The following is a 19,951-nucleotide window of genomic DNA, read 5'->3' on the forward strand; positions in this document are numbered from 1 at the left end:
AGGATAGGATCTGGTCCCTCCCTGCTTGTTCAGGTACCAGACAACTGACATGTTGTCCGAGTGAACAGCAATTACGCCCTGAGGGCAAAGAAAGGGGAAGAAAACAAGGAGGGTCAAGACCCTCTAACTCAAACGGGTACTTGACCCACACACAACCACTAAAGTAGTTAGTACAGGGGAAGGCCCCTCTAACTGAAACGGAACCTTCTCTGAAAGGAAAAATAAAGCAAAATTCAATAAAACACCAAGAGACATACTCGTACACAAAAAATAGCCGTTAAAACAGCTTTTGGGTTGAAAAAGAGAGAACTACTGACAGGAAAAGATACTATTAATATAGTACTTAGCCCAGCCAATGTTGAGACCACGTCCAAGCTCTGTAAGCGGCAAACGAGATCTGGGGGATTAGTGGTGGTGCATCCTGGGATAAAGATAGCTCAGCCAATAAGAGGCCTCGCTCTATAGCATAAGCGTGCAGAGTCGGAGCCGAGGGATCGGCTCCGAACCCATCAGTCAGAATGTAGGCGAGATAGGATCACATAAAATCCAAAACTAACAGCTTAGAATAACACTCAAGAATAACACTAAACAATTTAGACAGGCTATAAACAAGCAGTAATAAATGTAACAGAAAAGATGCAGTTGAACACTTTAGAGAACAGGCACCAAGTAGCAGGAAAAAGCAAAGCAAGATGAAGTAACACAGTAGTAGGAAGAAACACAAATTAGAAAAATACAAGCAGCTGAATAAAGTGTCTCCCTTTTTACTTTATATAAAAAAAGAGAGAGCAGGAAGAGAAGATAATTCAAGGTTAAGAGACTAAGGGGTTTGGCCTTCCCAAATGATCTCTGTATTAGGTAGAATGAGCTAGAGAGATGCTTGAGAATCTCTGTAGCAGCAGGACCAAATGCAAATGGAGAAAGTACACGTATAAAATCTTACCATAACAGTAGATGTCCTTGCCTTCACCGTTGCAATACTCTTTACTAATGGGATTCCCTGCCATGAAGCCCTCTGTCTGGCCAGTTTACAAAAGATTCCCTTTGCTTTAAGGTACGCAGAACATCACCTGCTTACTTCTTGCATAAGGAAGGGCATAAAGGTGACATTCAGACGTACCATCCTCAGAACAGATTACCCCGGTAGGAACAGCAGTCCAAGGATACCAAGAAGAATCTGCACAGCCAGGAAGGGAAAAAGGGGGATGGAGGGTGGGAGTGAATACTGCAGCGGTGAAGGCAAGGACATCTACCGTTATGGAAAGATTTTACACAACTGTACTATGTCCTTACATTCACCACTGCAGTATTCTTTACTAAATGGGAGAATGGAAAAGCTCAAGAAGAAACCTGGGAGGAGGAAGCCACAGAGCCATCTAAGAAGCCATGAAGTATGGCAGCAGCACAACCAGCTCTGGCTTTGGAGATACCATTCAACTGGTAATAAGTCCAGGTAGCAGCTTCAAGAATAGCATTAGCATCTAAGCTCCTGAAAAAGGCACCTGAAGAAGCCACAGCTCTAGTGGAATGAGCCTTAACAGATGAAGGAAGGCTCTTGCCATGAAAAGTATAACAAAAGGAAATAGCCTTTGAAATCCAAGTAGAAACAGATTGCTTGGAAACAACCAAATCCAAAGACCTAGGATTAAAGGAAACTAACAACTGGCCAGACTTCCTGACAGCGTTAGTTTTAATCAAATAAAATCTGAGCTGTCTATGCACATCTAAAGTATGTAGCACCCTTTCACTGTCAGATTGTGGAAAGGGAAAAAAGGTAGGCAAATTAATAGACAGATTAAGTGACAACTCATTAACCACCTAAGCCATAAAAGAAGGATTAGTGATTAGTATGCAAGGACACCCTGTCCTCATGAAATATCAAAAAATGTGGACAAGTCATAAGGGCTTGCAACTCAGACACCCGTCTGGCAGAAGTAAGAGCAATGTTGCAAGGAAGCAGAAATAGCAGGCTCAAAAGGAGCCAGAGTCAATTTTTCTAGATCAAAATTAAGATCCCACGCAGGAGGAACAGGCTTCCTGGGAGGTCTAATATTAAGGATGCCTTTAGGAATCTACTTAGCCTCAAATCTAGAGGCTAATGGGGGAGCTAAAGGCAAACAAGCATAAAGAGCTGATAAGTGGGGCCTAACAGAAAAATAGGCCAAACCAGCATTGAGCAACTCACACAAATAAAAGAACCAAAGGAACATCCACAAAGTGTGTCGAGGACAAGAGAAAGACACCCAATAGAAAACCTCTTCCATTTAGACCAGTATGATTTTCTAGTAGTGGATTTCCTGGCCTCCAAAAGGACCTGCACCACGTCCTCAGAAAAAAAAAGTGTCTGAGGAATCAAAACCATATCACCCACAGTGTCAGTTCAAGTGTGGACAGGTGGGGATGGATGAGAGACCTCTTGTCTTGTGTGAGGAGATCCACCCTGTGAGGTAACTTATGATGATTGCCCCTTGCAAGATGCAGAAGTAGAGGGAGCCAGTGCTGTCGCGGACAAAAGGGAGTCACCAACAAGATTTTGGGAGCATCCTCATGAATCTTGAGCAGGACTCTCAGAATGAGAGGAAGGAGGGGGAATGCATAAAGAAACATCCCCTTCCAAGAAAATGAGAGGGCATACACCTTCCAGACCAGAGGACCTGGGACTCTGGCACAAAACAGATGAAGTTTTCTGTTCAACAGGGAGGCAAAAGAGATCTACTTGAGGAATACCCCACTGGTGAACAATGTCCAGAAAAAACATCTCTGTGAAGCATCCATTTGTGGCATTGAGTGAAGGACCTGCTCAGATTGTCTGCCACAGCATTCTGATCTGAAAGAATGTAAACTGCCTGAAGAGTCACACGATACTGGATAGCTAGATCCCATACCAGAAGTGCCTGCCAGCAAAGACGGCAGGATCTTGTAACCCCCCCCCCCATTTGTTGATATACCACATGACTGTGGTATTGTCCGTGAATACCTTGAGAGGCCCTGCAGAGAAGAGAGGATGAAAGGCCTGAAGAGCCCTCATCTCTTTGATGTTGATGTGCATCCTCCGCTGATGAGGCAACCACACTCCCTGAACCTCCAGGGAGCCAAACATTGCTCCCCATCCCACATCTGAAGTGTCTGTGAACAGAAAATGAGAGGGAAGTGAAGGCTGAAATGGGAGCCCTGGATTCAGAGACAACTGCTGAATCCACCACAGAAGTTCAACCTGGAGACACAGGAGAAAAGGTGCAAGAAAGTCTAGAGGATGTGCATGCTGAAGCCACACCGACTTCAGAAACCACTAGAACTTCCTCATGTGGAGCCTGGCTAGAGGAAGCATCAAAATGGTAGAAGCCATGAACCCCAGAGCCCTCAGAAACTCCCTGGCTGAAACGGAGGCCAGGGGGAAAAACGTTTAAAAGAAAGAAATGAGAGTTAATGCCTTTGCAGGAGGCAGGGATGCCAGCATTGACACAGTTTGAAACCTACAACCCAGAAAGACAAGATCTTGAGAAGGAGACAGGGAAGACTTGAAGTTTATTGTAAACCCCAAGCTTTGAAGAAGAGAAATGGTAAAATAAAGACTGGAGAAGGTGCCTGAAGCAGCAGGTCATCCAAATTTTATTATTGTAGTTATTTATTTCCAGTTTGATTACCAGGGAGTCCACTGGGCACAGAGAACCCATTTTCAGTGGAGGCCCAGGGAGAAAAGTTCCATGAGACAGATGACAGTCAAGATAGCAGTCCAATAAAAATAAAAGTACAAGTACAAATATATATCAAATAGTACAAAGCATGAGCAATACTGCCCATAGTGGAAAAATATTGTGCAGATACATTTTAACAAATTCACACAGTTAAAGTCAAAAGCTATTTACAGAGTGTGAGAGATCATATGGGAATTGGCTATACAAGGTTATAGCCAGCTATAAGGTGCTTAGGAACTCGGGAGGATACCCTCCCAGGAGCTTTTGTTAAAAAGTTCTAGGTAGGGAGAATGCAGTTACAGTTCCATTTGGAGGAGAGGTAGGTGTAAAGCTGAGTTTTGAAGTTGTTTGTGTTTGACATTGTCCTTAGTGTGAAAGGGAGAGAGTTCTGTTTCTTATCTAAGGAGAAGGAGAAGGAGAGGAGAACTTCTCCAGCAGGACATTTAGGTTTGTGGACAGTAATTAAGTTTTGGTGTTCAGATCTGAGAGTTCTATTTGGGGTGTATAGGGGAAGGATGTTAGTTAGAGCGGGGCATCTGGTTGGATTAAATATTAGTCTACGTGCTGTAGTGAGCTGGAGGAAGTCCAAGTACTTGGTGAATTCTAACCAGTTGAGGGATTGGAAGGTGACACAGTGATGAGTGGAATGTTTGGCTTTGGTGGCAAATTTAGAAATTTCGTTATAACAGCTTTCAAGTTTGGAAGTGATGGAAGAGGATAGGTTATAGTTAGTAGCGGGGCACCGTACAGAAGGGAGTGAAGGAGGTAAGAGGAGGCCAGAGTATGCCTGGAAGAAGTAGAGAGGAAGTGGTTGTTCCTGTATAGCACACCTAGTTTTTGGTGGGTTTTCTTTATATTTTGCTAAATATGGATGTCGAACATGAGGTGTTCATCTATAGTTACAGCGAATAGTTTGGCAAAGGGAGCAAGTTCGATCGGAGAGTTGCTTTGGCTAAGGACTTGTAAGGAAGTTTTATCAAAAAAAAGAGAAAGATTTTGAGGGTGTGAAGAGTAGTAATTTAGATGTGTTAGCATTGAGAGAAAGGTGATTTGGGCGCATCCAGATGTCAGTAGTTGAGAAGGCAGTCTGAGTTTTAGATAGGAGTTCAGGAAGGTTAGAGGCACAGCAGACAAGTGTAGAGTCATCTGCATATTGGATGACTCTGGCATTAGGAAGAGCAGAGTGAAAGCTATTGATAAAGATATTAAACAGCATTGGTCCGAGGATGGACCCCTGTGGTACTCCGGTAGGGGTGGGTAAGAAAGGTGAGGTGCCTTTTTTCCATTTCACAGCCTGAGATCTATCTGACAGACAACTTGAGAACCAATAAAAGGAGTGCTTTGAGAGAGATTTAGGTTTGAGAGGTGACTTAGAAGGTGCTTATGGAAAACGGTACTGAATGCTTTAGGGAGCTCTAGGAACACTGTGGATGCTAAATTCCCAGACTCTCGGGCTTGACTGACAGTTTCTAAGAATAAGAGTAGAATTGTTATGGTGCTATGTCCTGGTCGGAAGCCATGTTGGGTAGGGGTAAGAAGTTGGTTTTTAGTTAGAAAAGGCACAAGTTAGAGGTGGATGCATTTTTCTAGGATTTTGGAGATTGGAGAGAGAAGAGTTATAGGGTGGAAGTTTGACAGTGTTTTTGCCTCCCTTGTGGCGAGGAAGAATAAAGGTGGAATGCCAGAGTTTAGGGACATATGATTTCTTTATGGATTTATTAATTAGGATACTAATTGGGAGAGCTACACCATCGGCAGCAGACTTGAGAAAGGAAGAGGGGATGTTGTCAAGTGCATTGGAGTAGGGTTTAAGTTTGGATAGAAGTCTTTTTATGTACTTAGAGGAGACAGGTTTAAGCTCAAACACAAGGGGGAAATTATTTGTGGACTTAGTTGAGGTGGAATGTATGACAGATGGGTCATTGTTGGGAAAATAATTTGTTAGGTTGTTGGGAAAATAATTTGTTAGGTCAGACATTAACTCTATAAGGAAAGTGTTGAATAGTGAGGATAATTCTAGGTCAGACTTACTTGGGTCTGGATAGGGGTTAATTTTGGAGCTGGGTTGAGGAGTGAGTTTAGAGAGTTCCAAAAAAGCTTAGGGTTTTGGGGATGGTTGGACTGGAGTTTAGTGTAGTAGGATTTTTTGCCTTTGAAGATTTGCTTTTTTGACAAAGTTACAGAGATGTGTATATTAGACAAGGGTTTTGGGAAGTTTATTCTTTTGGTAAAGAATATGGAAAAATATGGATCCCCTGAAGCCTGCAAAAGGGCAATCACAGGAGCAAGGCATTTAGGGACCACCCTTGTGGCAGTAGAACGGCCAAAGGACAAAGCACAGAACTGAAAATGCCAGGAAGCAACAGAGAAACGCAAAAATCTCCTGAAAAGAGGATGGATTGGAATATGGACATAAGCACCCTTGAGGTCTAAAGAAACCAGAAAGGCCTGAGGTAGTCAGAGAGGAAAAAGGGACTGAAGAGACCACATCCGAAAGGAAGGCACCTTCAGAAAGGTGTTCATATGGGAAAAGTCTAGAATAGGCCTCCAAGTACCTTCTTTTCTGGGCACGAGAAACAGTCTGGAATAAAATGCCATCCCCCTTTGGGACAAAGGCACTTCTTGAATAGTACCCTGAAACAAGAGGTCCTGAAGAGCCTCTGAGAAAAAAGGAAGCTGAGGATAGGAAATCCAGAACATGAAGTACCCTTGACAAAGACTGACAAAATCCAAGAATCCTGGGTGATCCGGAGCCAAACAAGAAGAGAAAGGCAATGAGACAGAGGAATGTGGCTGGGAATGGGAAAATATTCAGACAGCACCTGGTTTGTCAAGAAAGGAAGGCTTAAGAAACCTGGCAGTCTGAATGGCTTTAGCAGGAGAAGTCCGTTTACCATCCGTTTTATCTTTAGAATGAAGGCGAGGCTGCCTACGAACAAAGGCTGGCTTAGAAGGGTAGTTACACTGAAACAGGCACAGGAGAAACAAAGACATGCTTAAGCTCCTGTAAAGCCTTCCCCTTTTCCTGAAGGGACAAATAAAACCAGTAGTCACTTCCCCAAACAAGAGAGTATTATCCAGAGAAGCATCCAGCAACTTAGCCTTAATATAATCAGAGGTTGAAGCCGAAGCCAGAGGCAGCAGCCCTGGAAGAGGCATCTGCAGCATCATAACTACACTTGACAGAATGACAAACCTGACAGGAAGACCCAAGCAAGGATTGAGCCGAAGATTTACCCTCAGAGTTCGGAAGACCAGAAAGAACCTGACAGGCCTGAGAAAGAAGAGCCAAGACATACTTAGAAACATGGGCCTGATAATTAACAGCCCTAAAAGCCAGGCTAGAGGAAGTATAAACCTTCTTACCCAGCCTATCCATGGTCCTACTGTCGTTGTCAGAAGACAGTAACTTGGACGAAAGAAGCAACTGAGATGGCTTATCAGAGGCTACATACACCACAGAGGGGTCAGCAGCAGGACATTTAAATAAAAAGGAACAATCCTCAGGCACCTTGTAAAACCTATCAGACTTACTAGGAGCAGGGGGCGAAAAATCTGGTGCTTTAGAGGCAGTGGAAAAAACATCCAATAAAGCAGGCAGGACAGGAGGAATGGCTGTAGGGTTAAGGAGATTCCAGTTGCAGTAACTCATAGTACCTCTTATGGATATCCAAAAACCTGGGCCCAATCCCACTTAAAAGTCCATACTCCTAAAGTGCGTATCCTAAAACAAAATTTCCTCAGAGGGATTATCAAGAGTATGAGAATCCTCCTAGTTAGATCCATAGTCTAAAGGAGAAAGAACATGGGCAGAATAAGCAAGGTAGTCATCATCAGCATCCACCTCAGAAGAGTGGAAGTCTCTGGGACTTTTAGGGGAAGAAGCAGACCAAGGAGGCGCAGGAACTGAAACCCCTTGAGAAGGCGGCAATGACAGTAAAGCATTAAATAAGCCCTGAGCAAAGGCCTGCCACTCACTTTGTGGATCCCTAGGAGCAGAAACTGAAACCCCTTGAGAAGACCATAATGACAGTAAAGCATTAAATAAGCCCTGAGCAAAGGCCTGCCACTCAATAATGACAGTAAAGCATTAAATAAGCCCTGAGCAAAGGCCTGCCACTCACTTTGTGGATCCCTAGGAGCAGAAGAAACATGGTTAGTTTTCGGTTTCTTCTTCAAAGGGACATCCGACCTGGAAACCTGAGAAGGCCTAGACTCCGGATGGCACTCCCCAACAGCAGTAGGACCCTCTTTCCGAAAGAGAAACTGCGGAACCTTATTAGAACCCTCGGAAACAGTCAACTCTGGTTCCATCTGAATGCCCAAAACAGATGCCTGCAAAGCATAGTTGGACATGCTGCCTGCCAAATTCCTCACCGGCCTCCAACCCAGACATGGTACAAGAACCTGACAAAACAACTGGGTGAGCCTCTGGGTGCATAACAACCTCAGGAGAAACACCCAGCAGAGGCTAGACAGCAGAAGATTCCGGCCTTACCTTATGCACCTTCGTCTTCCCAGCTGGCTGACCCTCAGGGCAGGAAGTTCCATCCATAGTACCCGCAGCAAGAAGCTTAAGTCGCTGATTTTCAAGGTACAAGGAAAGGGAAGAAAGCCTACTATGAAGAGTTTTGGGGACAAACGCCTGACAAATTGAACAAGACACATGGTCATGAGCAGCACCAAGGCAAAAAAAAACAATTATCGTGACTGTCTTTATGGGGAATCAGTCTCCCACACTGGCATTTATCCTTTCTGGATGGCATCAACTCCAAACAATACTAAACACAACAGTAAATAATCAAAAACCCAACTAGATATTTATCTGCAACTGTGAGGGCTCCAGCAACAGGGCCAAGCCAACAAACAGAAAAATGGATGTTTGCAACAGACTGGCAGTTAAAACAGCGTTCAGACTGGCAGCAAAAAAGTTCTGAGGATGGTATACCTGAACGTCATTTTTATGCCCTTCCTTACAGAAGGAATAAGCAGGCGACGTTCTGCGTACCTTAAAGCAATGGAAATCTTTTGTAAACTGGCCAGACGGAGGGCTTCACGGCAGGGAATCCTATTAGTAAAGAATACTGCAGCGGTGAATGTAAGGACATCTTAAAGGTACATTCAAAATCTAATTTTTTTAAATCCTCAGAAAATGTTGGGTATGTAACCAAATCACACTCTCAATACAAACAGAAGCAGCTGCATTTCTAGAAATAGTGTCCACACCTTCAAAGCTCTCCTCAAAAAATGCTTCTAATGTGACTCAAGATTTGAAATAATCTCATTCATGTAACATTTCTGTTCAGCAAGCAAAGTTGCATCCAAAGCCATCTACACTGTAAGCACATTACAAAATAAACTTTCACATGAAGCCCTGAAAATTATAAATTCTAAAGAATAAATTACTTGACTGGTCCTGTTTTCCCCTGAAATTCTAAGCACTTGCCAATTTTCCAACAGCTGTAGAGTTAAAAGAAGCCAAGGCTCTCTTGTTGGAGTTGGCAGCTAGAGAAACCACATCTGGGTCAGTTAAGATGGAGCAAAGACAGCTGCAAGATCTCAGTATACAGTGTATTTCCTCATAGCCTTTTTTAGGATCTGGATCACTAGCCACAGGGGGTTACATGAAGTTTTATAGACAACGTCTTAAGTCCAATAACAGAGTGAGAACAGCCAAAACATTATGGAATTTCATCTTCAGTAAGGTCATAAATTATGCCAATCTCTAGTGAAGCTCCAAATTGCTTCCATTCAAGTATATCTATAAACCTAGCTAAAATCTGTAGCAAGGTGAACACTTGCTCAGGTTCTTGAATGCTCATCCTCCGAAGAATTAGACTGGATGGACTCAAGAGTGTTTATTACTGTCTGCATCAAAGTCCCCATCAAAATCTGCATGGCTAGACTAATCCCTAGAGTCATTTTGAATAGGTGCAGTCTCAGATATTAGCTGACTGTACAACACTGTTAGCTAAAGAAACCATACCAGCCTTATACATGGTACTAACTTGATCATCTACCGGGTGATAAAGTTTCTGTTTCTTCTTACTATGAACTACACCAGACAACAAAATATCTGGGGACAGAATAGAATGTCTGGTAAGAGATCTCTTATCCTGGACCTTTCCTGCACCTAAAGGGCTTGGTTCTCCCATAACTGACCCAGGTACTGAAACAGCCCTGGAAGATGTGTCTGACCCTCGTACCTTACATAGCTATGGGCTCACTCCCATAGGTTGACAAAAAAATTTGAAGTGGTCTGCGGGCTGGCTTATGGCAACAACAGATTCAAAAAAAGTATGATAAGGCATGCTTTTACTGAGTTTTTCTATTTAGATGAAACTGTTTTTGATGGGAGGGTAGCCATATCAGGAGTCGTTAAGTCAGGGGGAAAAAAAAACAGAATAATACATTGACACTATCCAGGGCTGAATAAGGGCAGCAATAAACAAATATGAGCAATGTCTCCACGTAGTAAATACAGCTACAGTATATAAAATGTGCAAAGCCTTGGCCTACAATCTACACAGTGTAGTAAACAAGTGCACATATATTTAGAGTACCAAGTAAAATTCACCTATCCAGATGACAGAAAGAATAGTTATGTAATTCTGTACGTTTCAGTGTTCATAACATGAGGGAGGAGTCTGCTACAGGCTGTCACGAACATCCAGCCAGTACACAAAAGTCTAAAGCTATGTTACATCCGTGCAACGTCACATAGGTCCCCATCCCAAATCGGCCATAAAGTGATATACAGTTTAAAGCAGACGTCAGCACCTACCACCCTCAGAACTGAATGCCCCAGGAAGAACACCAGCCTGAGATAAACTGAGAAACACATATCCAGAAAGCAAGCAACAGGGAAAAGATGGGAGAGATAGAATACTGCAACATACAGAAGAGAAGAGCATTTATGGTTATGGTAAGATTTTACACAACTATTCTATGTCCTTCTATTCATATGTTGTAGTATTCATAACATGAGCGAGAATACCAAAGGTCATACAGAGGAAAGAGAGTGGGAGGAGGGGCAGTAGCACTCTATACAAACCCCTAAATAATAGCCCTGGCAAAACCATGTATAGATTTAGAAATACTACCCAACTTGTAATGTTTTGTGAAAGTATGGACAGAAAACCAAGTAGCTGCTTCAAGGACTGAGAAAGTATCCAAAAACCCTTGAAAAAAATCACCTGAAGAAGACACATCTTTATTAGAATGAGCCTTAACTGGAGATGCAAGGGGTTTTCCATGAAACACATAAAAAGAAATAGCCTTAGAGATGCAAGAGGAGATTGTCTGTTTGAAAAACAGGCTTGCTCAGAACCCTGGGATAAGAGCTTTTCTGACAGACTTGGTTTTACTCAAGTAAAATCTAAGTTGCTTGAAAACAGGCTTGCCCAGAGCCCTGGGATGATAAGAGATTTTTCTGACAGACTTGGTTTTATCCAAGTAAAATCTGAGTTGTCTACGCACATCCAAGGTGTGTAAAAGCCTCCTGCTAGGAAATTGTGGAGAGGGGGAAAAAAGTAGGCAAATTAATTAATTGGTTAAGTGACAACTCATTCAACACCTTGGGTATAAAGGAGGGACTAGTACGTAGGGAAACCCTATCCTTGTGGAAAACGGTGAAAGGAGAGGAAGCCATAAGGGACTGAAGTTCTGAAACCCTTCTGGCTAAGTGATAGCTAAAAGAAGCACCGTCTTCCAAGTGCAATGTTGGAGAGAAGAGGAAACTGCTGGTTCAAAGGGAGGCAATGTAAGTTTTTTTTAAGACAAAATTTAGATCTCAAGGAGGAGGAACTGGTTTCCTTGGTGGTCTGATATGAAGGATGCCTTTCAAGAAAAGTCTGACTTCCAATCTTGAAGGCAAAGGAGGGGTGATAGACAGACAGGCAGAAATGGCGGAGAGATGAGTTGTTACTGAAGAGTACGATAATCCAGTCCAGTAATTTACACAGATAAGACAAAACCACTGGAATATCCACAAACAATGGTTGTTGGTTTTGAGAAAGACACCAGGTGGAAAACCTCTTCTATTTGAAAATGTAGGATTTCCTAGTATTGGGTTTTCTGGCCTCCTGCAGAACTTATAGCACGTCCTCAGAAAATAGGTGTCTGAAAGGAATCAAAACCCTATCACCCACAATGTCAGATGAAGGGTTGACATTTGTTGATGTATTAGGGATCCCTTGTCCTGTGCGAGTAGATCCACCCTGTGAGGTAACTCTTGATGATTGCCCTTGGCTAAACGCAGCAGAAGGGGGAACCAATGCTGTCTTGGCCAAAAGGGAGTCACTGGCAAGATTTTTGGTTGGGTCTGTTCTATCTTTAACAGAATTTTCTGTAGAAGGGGGAAAATGTATAGAGAAACATCCCCTTGCAAGAGAAGGAAACAGTATCCATCTTCCATGCCAGGGGATCGGGCACTCTGGCACAAAACTTTGGAAGTTCTGTTCATAGGGGGAGGCAGAGAGATCTACTTGAGGGGTACCACACTGATGGACAAGGTCCAAAAACATATCCCTGTGCAACATCAATTCATGGGATTGAGTCATGAACCTGTTCAATGCGTCTGCCACAACATTCTGACTGGAAGGAATGTAAACTGCCTGAAGGGTTAGTTGATACTGACTAGGCAACCCCTAAGCAATGAGAGCTAACCTGCACAGGAGATATGACTTAATCCCCCATTTGTGGACATACCAAAGAAATGCAGTGTTGTCTGTGAACTGCTTTACAGGACCTCGAAGAAAAACAGGTTAAAAGGTTTGCAAGGTAAAAATGAGAGCTCTCATCTCCCTTGTTTACGTGTTCCTTCATTTAGGAAGGAGACCACACACCTTGAACCTTCCAAGAGGCAAAGGTTGCCCCCATCTTATGTCCAAGGTATCCGTAAATAACTCCTGAGATGAAAGAGGAGGTTGAAAGGGAAGCCCTGGATTTAAGGTAACCTGTTTAATCCACCACTGCAATTCTTTTTTCAACTAGGGAAGGAGAGGAATAACAAAATCTAGTGGATGAGCATGCTGCATCCAGACTGATCGGAGATACCACTGGAATTTTCTCATGTGAAGTTTGGCTAGACATAACATGGGAATAGTGGATGCTTCAAGGCTTAGTAGACACAGGAACTCCCTGGCTGTCAGGGACTGAAGTGGAATGATGACCTGAAAGAAAGCGATTAGAGAGATAACTTTCTAAGGAGGCAAAGAAGCCAGCATCTTGTCTGTCTGTATTTTGCATCCTAGGAAGACATGGCCTTGTGAAGGAGTAAGAAAGAATTTTTGGAAATTTATAGTGAATCCTGGTCTTTCCAATAGACACTGTGAAATGAAGGTTCTCTAAATGAATGTCTGAAGAATGAGACTGGAGAGGGAGGTCGTCCAGGTATGGAAAATCTGAAACCCCAGAGTCTGCAAAAGGCAATAACAGGAGCTAAGCATTTTGTGAAGACCCTTGGTGCCATAGAAGGCAAGGCAAAAGATTGAAAGTGTGAGGAAGTAATAGCAAAGCACAGAAATTTCCTGTAAAGAGGATGAATAGGGACATGAAGATAGGCATCCTTGATGTCCAGGGACACCATGAAGGCCTGTGGAAGAATGAGAGGAAGCAAAGTGTTTAATGAAAGCATGTGAAAGGTGGGGGACCCTTAGAAATGTGTTTAGATGTGACAGATCTAGAATGGGTCTCCAAGGACCATCTTTTCTGGGGACTAGGAACATTTTTGAATAGAATCCTTTCCCTATTTGGGAAGGTGGTACTTCATGAATGGTTCCCTGAGAAATCAAGGTGTGAATCACCCGAGGACAAATTTCCAACAAATTTCCAACTGATCTTTTGGGGATTGAGGAATACCTCTGAAGAAAGGAAGAAAGAATCTTCCATACCATGAAGTATCCTCCGAGGATAACAGAAAGAGTCCAAGGGTCTTGGATGATCCGTTTCCAAACAGGGAACGACAGTGAAAGATGCAAGGACAGTGCAGTCTGTCTGCAGAGATTGCTAGTCACAGACTACCTGGCTTGCTCGGAAAAGGCTGCTTCTGTGCAGGAGTAGTAGTAGTAGAAGTCATCTTGGTAATGTAAGGTTTTCTGGCACTTCTTTTACTCTTAGATGAAGAAGGTCTGGATAGCTTCCTTACAAAAGGAGTTTTAGAAGGATAGTTCCTTTGAAATTTTGGAACTGGTGACACAAAAAAAAATGTTTAAAGGTCCTGGAGCTCCTTACCCTTTTCTTGCAAGGACGTAAAAAGATCTGCAGCTGCAGATCCAAACAAGGCCTTAGAATCTAATGAAGCATCCATAATTTTAGCTTTGATATCATCTGGTAGTGGCTGGAGTCTCAGCCAAGAGTACCTCCTCAGGACAGAGCCAGATGTAGCAGCTCTGGCAGATGCTTCCACTGCATCATAACTGCATTTACTGGAATGACGTATCACTTGAGCAGAGGAACCCAAAATAGAAGAAAGCTGAGACTTAGTGTCCGAGTCTGGAAGCTTCAAAATGAGCTTAGTGGTTTGAGAAAGGAGGGCTAAGGTATATTTGGTCATATGCGTCTGGCTGTTTATGGCCCTAAAGGCAAATATGGTCAAAGTATATACTTTTTTCCCTAACCTTTCCATAACTTTGCTCTTCCTATCTGAAGAAAGAAGAGAAGTTGAAGGCAAAAGCTTTGAGGGCTTATCTGCAGCCACTGAGACTGTAGCTGGATCTACAGAAGGGCACTTAAACAAAAACTTGCAGTCTTCTGGCAGGTTGTAAAACCTATCTGGCTTTTTAGGAGCAGGAGGTTGCGAGTCTGGAAACTTAGAAGCAGAGAAGAAAGTATCCAGCTGGTAGCACTGCAGGTACTGCAGATGGGGAAGGGGAATCCATTTGTAAAAGATCATATCATATTTTTTTGCCTCTCAGAAACCTGAAAGCAATCCCACTTGAAAAATGCTCTCATTTTCACAATGATCTCACCAAAGGTAATATCCTCTCCATCCGATTCCTCCTCTGGGGTAGCATACCCCAATGGAGAGGGCATCTGGGCAGAATATGCCAGAGACTCACCCCCAGAGGAATCATCTTCATCCGAAGAATCCTCAATCCTAATTATTTTTTGAGGAGAAACTGGAAAAGGGAAGAAGGGAGAGAGAACCCTGTACGTTGCGCAAGGGCCATAAAAGCATTTAAACAGCCCTTGAGAAAAGGCTTGCTAATCAGCAGAATTTTCCCGAGAAGAAGAATGCTTAGTTTGCTGCTCTTTCTTTAGTGGAACACCCATATGGTGGGAAAGACAAGGGGACCCGATGTAGACCTACATTCGATAATGGTTGCTCGGGACACCTTCATGTACAAAGGATTTGTGGAATTCCACAAGGACCTTCAGAGACTATGAACCTCAGTTCCCCTTGTACGTCCGTTGAGGACATATGCATTTCTCCCGAGGAGGTGCTAGCAAGATCCTTTGTGGCCTCCACAATGGTACCCGTGGAAGAATCACTGCCTTCCTCCTAACAGGTCTCCGAGTCAATATCAGTCTCAGGAGAGATGCCCAGAATTGGAGGAGCAGCAGAGACCTCAGGCCTAGATTTATAGGTTCATAGGTTCATACTAGGCTATCTGCCCTAGGGCATTTATAAGCCTAGCCAGAATGTGTTTGGCTTTCGCCACCCATTTTAAATTTATTTTGCTATGCCCTTTTTCGAGGTTAGTATACTGTGCCTCTGTCTAACAGTGACACAGAAGTGATACCCGGGGTAAACCTATGATCTCCCATCCACTCATCAAGATTCCTCTTGAAGAGAGTCAATGAGGGACTCTGCCTAACCTGGACTGGGATTTTATTCCAGAGTGAAGGGAGCCTCTGGGTTATGAATCTGTCCCTCCAGCATGTCCTATTTATTTCAGTGGTGAGGTTCAAGTCTCTCGAGCACGTAGCTCGATGGGATTTGGATTTTCTGAGGTGCAGCATGTCCATTAATTCCGGGTTGGACATGGCTTTATACGTCAGGCACAGATCGCCTCTGAACAGGCGGTATGCCACTGAGTATAGCTGGAGTTTCTTTAACCGGGCAGCATATGGCATCTGTTTGAGCCCTTTGATCCTCTTGGTGAGGTACTTTTGCCTTCTTAGCCTTTTTAAGAACAGACTCCCGTGAAGGGCCTGATATACCTTCCATGGCATCATGTGCCAAATACTTAAGGTGTTGGTTTTCTAAATGTAAATTGAGAGAAGCGAGACAGCTGCGAAGGGTCTTTGGAACAAAGGCTTTAAAATAGCACATGAGATATGGTCATGGTTAGGACCTAAAAAAAAGTAACACTTGCCCTTCTTAGATGACATGTAAAAACAATAGTAGCACAAAAAATTTAAGAAAAAACTCTAACAGAGCACTTATCTGACCAGGAATCCGCAACTTCACTGTCAAGCAAATGACCAGAGATGGCATTCAGACTAGTGGAAGAAAAATTCTGAGGATGGTACCTGCCAATGACTACGTTATACCTGACATCACTTTATGGCTGACGTGGGATGAGGACTTGTGTGTGACGTCGCATGTACCCAACAGTAGCTTCAGACTTTTATATACTGGCCAGATGTTCAAGGCAGCCTGCAGCAGACTCCCCCTCATGTTATGAATACTGCAACACAGAGAAGAACATCTATGGTTATGATACAATTTTACATGACTATTCTTTTGGTCACTATCTGGACAAGTGAATTTTACTTGGTACTATAAACATATGTGTAGTTGTTTACTACACTTTGTAGATTGTAGGACAAGGCTTTGCACATTTTATTCAGTTTAGCCCTATTTTAATAAGTGGAGACATAGTTCTGCCCTTAAATCAAATAGAAACCTTTTAAAACAGTATAAAACAGAATTTACTTACAGATTTTCTTGTCAGAAATGAAATCTCCAGAGAAAACACAAATAACGTAATTTGCAGTAAAAAATCATGATTCAGTGGTAAAAACAGTCACAGCAGTGTTAAATCAGTAGTAAACATCATAGAAGTGATGAAACGGCAAAAAAAAAAAAAGCAAAATTTCTCTGTCAGAACTTTCAAATGAAGTAAATAAACAGAAACATGAGAATTAAGTATTCAATTAACACCACAGAACTTCAGTTTCCTAGCACAGGGCAAAGAACACTTTAGAAAAGCCATATAACTGATTAAAACACAGTAAGGAAGTAAACAGTGTGGGAAGAAATAGCCAGGGAATTGTTATGGCTAGGCTTGTATAGGGCCAATAGCCCAGTACTGACCTATGAACCTTAAGTATACAAAGAACACAATAGTAAGTCAGAATTCTGAAAGGAACTTAGCAGTAGTAAAGGGCAAAATTATTAAAATAAAAAGTTAGCAAATATATATATATATATATATATATATATATATATATATATATATAATTTTTTTTTTTTTTTTTTTTTTTTTTTAAGAAAACAAAGAAATCAAAATTATATAATAAGAAAGAGGACGATAAGCTCCCAAAAGTACCTAATCTGGGTCTGGAGGCTGTAATCCACTAATGCAGGCTGATAAGTAGATTCAACTGTGTGAAATCTTCAGCTAGAACTAAAAGTTTGAATAACTGACTCTCTGTGACAAGGGTTAGGCTTCCCCTGATGGGAAAGGCTTGGCCGATCCCCTGTCACAGGAAGTCAGTGAAGGGGCTTCTTGGCTCTGGAAAGCTGCCATTATGGGTTATTGTAGGGCACAGGACCCATATGTCATTGAGCAATGACAATGAACATTTTTCCGACAGCTGACACTTTTACGACTGTCAAACAATACATTAATAGTTGAAGAATGTAAGAACCTAATAAAAGAAAAAGGAAGCCTGAACATCTTTGCAAATACACAGAAAAGGGAGAAGAGTGAACATCTTTAAATTCCCCTAACCTAACTCTCAAATCCCATTCCAGCCATTATAACTGCTCACTGTCATACAGACTATCACCGCTATAGGGGGATGACTACTTTTTTAAATAGATGAATGGAAGAAAATTTATCTTGGACACGAGTCTTACAAATTACCACCAAGAGCTACAAACTGCAATTTCTTTCCATGTAGCAAGTTCATGGGAATAATTCCAATCCCAAAAGAATATAGTACAATCTGGTGCTTCTTCTTTTTGACAGTATCATTTAGTAGGCAGTCACTGAATGGGTTCCCACAGGACAGGAAAACACTTGTTCAAGTCTCTTTCAGCTATCCAGAAGGGATGGTCAACAGAAACTCATTCCAGACTTTTCATGAATAAAGAGGTTCCCTGGTGTATCCAGATTCAAAAAGTTGATGCTACAGGGTCACCTCTCTCTCCTTTTTACTTCATTTCCAGATTCCTACCTACACATTTCCATTCACAGAGAACACCATTTTTTTTCTACAAATCTAATGCAGGGGCATTTTACTACCAGTTTACATCTTTGACCTTCGGACTAGCCACTACTCAGTTTTCATCAAATCTCTGTCTCAATGATAGCTCACTGCATCACCAAGAGCATACATACTTCTCCCAAACTTGACGGCTGCCTCATCTAACCAAGGTCAAGCGATAAAGCGAGAAGATGCAAAAGGTCTTAAACTTCACTTTTGCATGTCTTCAAAGTCTGGGGTGCTCCCTGAATCTGTCCAAGTCTAATCATGTACTTCCAAGGTTAAATGTTTTCTTAGGGACTCACCTGGAAAGGTATTTCTTCCTTAGCCAAGGTAAGAGGACATTAGAAGTCCAAGGGATGACAAAGTTAGATGGTCTTCAGATACCACTCGAACATCCGCATATGGAGTCTGGCAAATGGAACCATCGGGATAGTGAATGCATTGAACTCCAGGGCCCTTAGAAACTCTCTTTCTGAGGTCTCCTGCAAAGGAAGAAGGTACTGAAAGCTGTCGGTGAGAGTTTGAATTCTGCAACCCAAGAAAACCTGGTGCTGAGAAGGCATCAGACCTGACCTCTTTAGATTCAGAGTGAAACCTATATTGTGTAGCAAAAGCATCATGAATTCCAAGTGCTGTACACCAGCCTGCTGAGAAGTAGCTTAAATGAGAAGGTCATCCAGGTAAGAAAATATCTGAATGCCATGAAGGCTGCAAAAGGCTACAACAGGGGCTAGACATTTGGTAAATACCTTCAGGTTGTAGAAAGACCAAATGGCAAAGCAGAGAACTGATAATGTAAAGATGCATGGAATGAATTATTATTTATATTTACTGGAAATTTGTTAATTGGGTTAGTCCAATTAAGCCAGTTCCCATTTTCAGTAGCGACCAGAGGAAGAAAGCTCCAGAGCATTGCAAACATTATTAGAAATCATAACTTAACTGTGTAGGCAAAGACATACACAGTTGTGGGAACAAACATCATATCAGACAAAAAGAAGTTTATAAGAGACTAAAACAACATCATGACAGAAAAAAGGGAGTTTACAGGAAAAAAGAAGTTGTGTACTCACCATAACATTCCATGTGTGCTGTCCATCTCACCTTCATTCTGTACTGGATGGGTTCTGAACTGATCCTCTGTTCCAACTCAGCCTTATACAAAAGCTCAATGTCTTCAAGTAGCTCATAGCTTATCCCATATCCCATAATGCTCTAGGATACTACTCAGGTCTTCTTTGCTGGTATTATAATAGAAGTATATAAAGATGTACTACTTTAAGAGCTATAAAGTGGGTCAGAGAATCTTAGTCACCAAATGAATCTGCTCAGTTCTCCAGGAGCCAAAAGGCTGGAGGAAGGAGGATGGGATGGTAAGAATGAAGGAGAGATGGAAAACACACACAGAACTTTCTGGTGAGTACATAACTTCTTTATGTGATGTTGTCCTATCTCACCTTCATTCTGTACTGGTTGGGATACGTCCCTAGCACCATCTTTCTTGGGTGGCTCAAGGGAAAATATTCTTCAGAACAGTGGACCCAAAAGAGGATCTGTCCCTGGAGGTCAAATCAATTTTGTAATGAGTAATAAAGGTAGGAGTTCTTGTTCACATTGCTGCAGCACAAATGGCATCAATTGACAGTTTAGCCCGAAAGGTGGATGAGGTAGATATAGCTATGGTAGAATGACCTCTTACTTTGTCGGGAAGTTGTTTGTTCTATGAATTGTAGGTGAATGTAATACAATCTGACAGTCATCTGGAAAGAGTGATCTTCGTAATTGCAGCACCTTTCTTGCAGTCTGAGAAGGACACAAACAGTCAGTCAATCTTTCTAAAATCCTTCGTTCTATGCAAGTAGAAACATAAT

The 19,951-nt window shown here is 42.3% G+C and overlaps 1 protein-coding gene across 1 annotated transcript in view; it reads right to left on the reverse strand.

Moving 5' to 3' along the window:
• Positions 1-19,951, reverse strand: part of RHPN1 (rhophilin Rho GTPase binding protein 1) — a 1,554,789-nt gene that overhangs the window by 1,423,142 nt on the left and 111,696 nt on the right. The window lies entirely within an intron of this gene.

The sequence above is a fragment of the Protopterus annectens genome, chromosome 3.part1 (assembly GCF_019279795.1).
Source record: "Protopterus annectens isolate FY-2018-M chromosome 3.part1, PAN1.0, whole genome shotgun sequence".
Lineage (NCBI taxonomy): Eukaryota > Metazoa > Chordata > Ceratodontiformes > Protopteridae > Protopterus > Protopterus annectens.